Raw genomic sequence first — 6,655 nt, forward strand, 5'->3', positions numbered from 1 at the left:
CATCATTTTGCCAAGAGAAATCAGCAGCATTACTAGTTTCCATGCATTAAAAGGTTGTGACCACATTCCTACTTGGTTTTGGAAAGAAAACTACATGGGACATATGGAATGCGTTTGAAGAGGCAACATCACCATTTTCAGCATTAAGCGACACACCAGGAGAGCATGTAATAGCTGACAGCATACAGGTACTCGAACAAGTAACTCCCAATGTATCACTCAATTTGTTTATTAGGGCCCCGCATCGAGAGAAATAAATCGAGAGATGCGGGTGCCCTATAGTAATCAGGTTGTCCGTCCGTCCCTCCGTCCGTCTGTCCGTTTTTTTTCTTCTGCACAAAAATGATTGGAAGGAGATGAAGGATTTGTATCAAATTGGAACTGATGATTCCTCATGCATCCTAGATCAGATGTGTAGTATTTCATGCAAATCGAATTCAAAATGGCTGTTAGGCGGCCATATTGGATTTTAACATTAACATGAAAATACTGGATCTTTGTTGTTTTTAACTGTTCACTATTGACAAAGTTGTCAAGAAATAAACCAAGAGTTAACTAACAGAATGATCAAACTCATAGTTCAAGGTCACAAGTTCAAAGGTCAACGGTCAAGGTCATCTTGGGTCGGCTTCAAAATGCCAGGTAATCGACCCTTTTGGATTTTAGCAGTCAAAACAATTTTGACATTTTCTTATCAATGAATGATCTTGTTTTTGATATGCTTTTATATAAATTTGAAACATTAGTTATAGCAGATTGCAGAATTGTTTATTAGGGCCCCGCATCAAAGATGCGGTGCCCTATAGTAATCAGGTTGTCTGTCTGTCCGTCTTTTTCTTTTGCGCCAAATTATTGACAAGAGTTGGAGGATTTCGGTGAAAATTGGTACATAGTGGTATTTAGGGAAGCCAAACACAATGGTACCACTTACAAAATCGTCTGTTGCCATGGTAACAAATGGAGGTTTCTGATTGGTTGAAATTTCGATATTGTTCGATTTCGGTGAAAATTGGTACATAGTGGTATTTAGGGAAGCCAAACACAATGATACCACTTACGAAACCGTCTGTTGCCATGGTAACAAATGGAGGTTTCTGATTAGTCAAAATTTAGTTATTGTTCGATTTTGGTGAGAGAATTGATATATAGGGGTTTTGAGGGAACAATGGTTCACCTTTCCAAAACCTGTGTTGTCATGGGAATGAAACAGAGGCTTCCGATTGCGGCGAAAATTGGTACATACAGGTATTGAGGGAAGCCGATTTTCGATGATGTAACATTTTACATATTGACATAAAACCACAATACACACATACATATACAATACTATTACAGTCTTCCATTAGCATAATTTATGACTTATGCAAAGTTGGTCACAATCAAACAAGATATCAACTGACCAAAGTTCAAAGTCAATGGGTCATATGTTAAGGTTGGATTGACATTTTTTAAAATGGTATTAAAGATTTTGTTATGACATTATGAAGGTAAGTTGGTGTCAAGCGACCAAATTTTGAAGTTGATTAGGTCTAAATATAAAAAGTTTTAAAACAAAAAAAGGTGAAAAAAGTACTGGTTTGGATTTCTTATACCTCAAATGACAAAAAAAGGACATTATTAAAATATTTTAAAAAATCCTTTTTTTTCTCCCCTTTTCTTCACATTTGGTATGTTTTGTTTTTCAGAAAACCCTCTCAAGTTTACCTTATTAGAATAACTGCATTGAGTTTATATCAGTTTGTGTGCTCCTTGATATTAGATTTGAAACAAATTTGAAAAGTGTAAAGCTTGTAGAATTCTTTTAGCTAGCTTTTCCATACAATAATAATAAGCAGTATTGTCAGTGGCCCTATTAATGCTAACATTAATGAAACAATAGCAAAGGTTAATCAAAAACATATATCTAATAGTTTCATGTCAGTATATTACAATCAGTGTTTTTCCTGGGTATTTTTACAGTGCAGTGTATTCCTAAAAACGAAACTGGGAATTTTTTCATTGATTGTGAAAAGTCGTCATACAAATGTTATTTGGAATTTTCGAGTTGATTTTGGGAAAAAATCAGGCTAAAACGCATTGAGAATGGGGTCGTTTGGCGCACCCAGTTATATAGGCAGGAAAAACACTGACAATAATTATTACATTTACCCTGAAGGGTCAGACACATAGCGGGGCCCTTTCTGACGTGTCAGTGTTCTAGTTTACAAAGAAAGCCAGAACAATTGAAGTTTTACCACCAACATCTGCAGCTCTGATAGAGCATACCCTAGTGAGTGGGGATGGACAAGAAATAGCGATCATACATGTCACATATTTGATACTGGGTCACTTTGGGTTACAATATTTGTAAAAAATAAATATTGTTCAAAAAGAAAATAAACTAGTGAAAACATTTCCTCAATTCTTTATTTACTTTATTCCAAAACATCAGAGCTTAACATCAAACTTTTTTTTTCTATAGCTAATAGAATAACCGAAGCAGGATTTTTTTTTTGTTCATAACAAGTGTCTTTGTTTGCATGCTATTTATTTAAGGAAAATCATTTGGTGCAATAGTGTTTACATCTTTGTTTAACACATGTACCATTATATATGTACATTAGAATTCACATATTTTTTGGTTTCTGATTGACACATTTTTTTATTCGAAACGTGGACACTGTTATGAACGAAAACAAAATCGAAAAAAGTTTGATAATTAGAATTTGACACGAGATCTACTTACTCATTATTGCATTGGTACGATTATAAATGTATAGTTGGAATATTATTTGTATTTGAAAAACAATTGGATGCTCAAATGTTAGGAACAAAGAGAAAAACTTGTTCATAACGGGGACACCGTAAACTTGTTAATGTGTAATCTTCTTTATTTAGTGGACAAAACGGATTGGAGTCGGAGTGAAATTTGCTGGAATTTACCAAGTGTGATTTTTTCTGTTAAATTATATTAAATAATTTTGCATTCAATATTAGAAGTTTGCAAATGTAGTCCAACTTGGCAAAAAAGTAAAAAACAGAAGTCATTTTTGTTCATTCTGTAGTGAACACCTTAGTACATTTGTCAAATATATTAGAAAACAGATTTTTAAAACACTTTTTTGATGTTGATTTTTTTTCTCAAAACGAAACATATACACGACATGAAACTTTAACATGGTGAAATCTTTTTGAACATTAATTTCAAACAAATGAAAGATAAACAATTCAGTCTTTGTCGCGGATATAGGTCCTCTGTAGACGATTGGACTCCACCAGTCAGATCAGAAATCTGTAAGTAAAACCATTTCAACAGCGAGTTTAATATTAATTAACATAATTTAATGTATCAATTTGAAAAAAGAAATTACCTCATATTTTGGTACATAGGTTATGTAATAGTGTGGTTACTTTTTTCGTTTTAATTCAAAATCCATCAACTATACGAATTGTATCTTTTGTAGCTAAACATTAAATGCATACATAACACTAATTGGTATGACTATTTATCATTAGTATTTGTACACATTTGGCTCCATGTTAAGTGCAAGTCTAACTTCAATGTTTTCTCTCACCCTTAAACCGGTAAAATATCCGGCATCCCGTCATGTGAATATCTGGAGGTGACAGGATGTCACATACATCCTCTGGCATCAGTGTATGTTTTGTCTCCTGTAGCACCCATCCTGATGACCTCGCTCTCTGGAAAAAGTTTACCCATGGCCAACGATCGACCTGTAATAACAAAATACACCGATTTATTTTAGACGAACATATACTCCAAGCAAAATAAGTGATCATTAATTAAGATATAGCTGTTATGATCATTAATAACAAACTGTATGATTTCAAATCCTTGTATCAAAGCACTGGTTTGACTGTTAGTCTGCAATAATGTTAGTAGAACGAAATACGTCCAGTCTGGGGCTAAAATTAACGAAACAATATGTCAACAAACAATTCAGTCAGGTGTTCCGATAAATTCCTCATAAAAAGGTAATAACAAAAGCAACAGAACATGTTCAACAATTAAAACTTACAACTGCAGGATACATTTTTGTACCATGTTGTACTTTAATATATGTGCCTTCTGTGTAGCTGTGGATTAAAAAATCATGTCACTTAAAACCTGGTGTATGAAAATAGAATAAAATAACATTTTTTTATGAATACTGTATTGACATTACTTAGAACACACAGAAAAACTCACCTTGTTCTTCTTGTTGCCATGCCCTGATGGGCAGATATCACTAGCTGATGGACGGTTACCTCTGGCTGATGGATGGTTACCTCTGGACCTTAGCTGTTAATAGGACGTTAAACAAAATAAACCAAACCAAACTTGCTGATGGACGGTTACCTCTGGCTGAAGGACAGGTTCCACGTCATCCTGAAATTGATATCAATTACGAACACTGATAGCAACACTACATTTGGTCATCAAGCAAGATTTGGTTTATTCTGTTTAGCGCACTAAGCAGACTATATACCTCAAACTCCCGTGCGTGCGACATGCATGTGTAACGCAGTTGCGTTCCGCTCGTTTATTTTTGGACTCATTCCGGAAAATTGTAACATCCGGTTACGCAAGATACCCGTGCTGCTCTGGGGTCAATCACTTTTCGTCCGGGTGTCAGCAGGGTAAGTGGTGTTGACTTTTAATCTGTGAAATTAATTAGATAACCGTCGCCCATCCTTTCCTAAATTTCATATTAATTTGTCTGCTGGATATTATTTGCCACTATCGTACATGTATTTTTATTTTCACGTGTAGTATTTTGATGTATTTTCGATGTATAGAACTTTGTTTAATTTGAGTCTCGTGTGCCTGTGTCATGTCGGAAGTCAGGTTGTTGCTTGAAGGGATTATTCCATTTTGAGAGCACTCGCGGAGTGGCTAGTGAATATTTCCGCCTCTCGGGCTGTTTCTATACCGGTTAAGCGAGGGATGGTTGTTGGTAACCTCGTAAGTAGATACGGGAGAAAAGACGGGTGGTTAGCAAATGTTGTATTCTGACCGGACATGCCACGTGCTTGAGACTCGGGGTAAACTACATTTATTTCATTTATATGGTTAGTTGTGATTAAAAGATGGTTGGTAAATGTTTCAGGCTAGACGTATATAATTGTGAATTCCTCACTGTGCCTCGCGGGTATTATTTTGGTACTTTGTTATTTTTACACATGTTAATAAATTGTTGAACTTTATATGACGAGTCTATTTTCTTTCTCACCAGTTTACTAAATACTGTCTATTACTTGAAAATTCATTTGTGTTTGGAATCTGCAAGCGAAAGCGGCAGTCGAACCCTGGGCAAAAACTTGGTAGCAGTCCGACACACGTGGCACCCCTGCGGTACACGTGCTGCGCGTTACACATGCCTGTGGCGAGTGCGAATGTGTGTTTTGGAAGGCTGCGGTATGTTCGTGTGATGTCTCCTCGTGGTAGGCTGGAACTTTTGCCGATTTAAAGTGCTACCTCACTGAAGCATATTGCCGAAGACACCAAGCAGGACACCCCACCCGGTCACATACTGACAACGGGCGAACCAGTCGTCCCACTCCAAATATGCTGAGCGCTAAGCAGGAGTAGCAACTACCATTTTTAAAGACTCGGGTATGTCTCGGCCAGGGGACAGAACCCAAAGCCTTTCTCAGAGGGGCGAACGCTTAACTAAAGGCCAAAAGTGAGGCATTGTCAATGGAGACATTAGGAAGAAGAAAGTTCAGAAAAAAAGAGAAAAGAAAGATCCAAATTTAGTCGCCTCTTACGATCATGCAATGGGGGCAGCAGGTACAATTCTTACGCCCTACCTGCAGGGCAGATGCCAAAAGTGAGGCATTGTCGAGGGAGACATTAGGAAGAAGAAAGTTGTTATTAAAGAGAATAGATAAGATCCCAAATTTAGTCGCCTCTTACGATCATGCAATGGCGCGAACGCTTAACTAAAGGCCAAAAGTGAGGCATTGTCAATGGAGACATTAGGAAGAAGAAAGTTCAGAAAAAAGAGAAAAGAAAGATCCCAAATTTAGTCGCCTCTTACGATCATGCAATGGGGGCAGCAGGTACTATTCTTACGCCCTACCTGCAGGGCAGATGCCAAAAGTGAGGCATTGTCATGGGAGACATTAGGAAGAAGAAAGTTGTTATTAAGAGTGGATGTCAGCAAGCATCGAGCATTAGGTGGAAAGTGAAAAAAATAGATTTTAGAAAAAGTGACCTTAAATGTTAAATTGTTATAATTGGTGGATATGAATAACAAAAATGGAATTTCAATCATGTCTGTGGTTCCGTATCCAAGCAATATGACTTCCCTAGTTACGGGCTCCAATAACACATCGACTACATCAAATTTTTAGAATTTATAGTATCTCTGAATCCTAAATAACAGTGAGATTAAAGTATTTACAGCCAAAATTTAATAATGGTGACCCCCCTTAATCATTTGATTAAAAAAATATAATTGGCAATATTTACAAACTGTTGCTATGGTAACCTGAATACAGCAAGGAATTCTAACCGAAAAAATATCAAAATATGACAAAGTTTGGTTGACCTTAGTTGGAATCTACAACCATATATGGAGTATTGCATATGGTTTTCTTTTCATTAGATGTCTACAGGGTAAGTTTAAAAAATAAAATTGGCTGGCAACTTAGAGGCGCTTTTGGTATA

At 36.3% G+C, this 6,655-nt stretch overlaps 1 long non-coding RNA gene across 1 annotated transcript; it reads right to left on the minus strand.

Annotated features, from left to right (window-relative positions):
• Positions 1 to 3,155: 3,155 nt before the first annotated feature.
• LOC117342992 lies at positions 3,156 to 4,421 on the minus strand. Its single transcript, XR_004535939.1, has 3 exons — positions 4,190 to 4,421; positions 3,555 to 3,714; positions 3,156 to 3,271 (listed from the first exon to the last, which is right to left on the minus strand). It is a non-coding gene; the product is annotated as an uncharacterized LOC117342992 (long non-coding RNA).
• Positions 4,422 to 6,655: the final 2,234 nt, after the last annotated feature.

The sequence above is a fragment of the Pecten maximus genome, chromosome 14, assembly GCF_902652985.1.
Source record: "Pecten maximus chromosome 14, xPecMax1.1, whole genome shotgun sequence".
Lineage (NCBI taxonomy): Eukaryota > Metazoa > Mollusca > Bivalvia > Pectinida > Pectinidae > Pecten > Pecten maximus.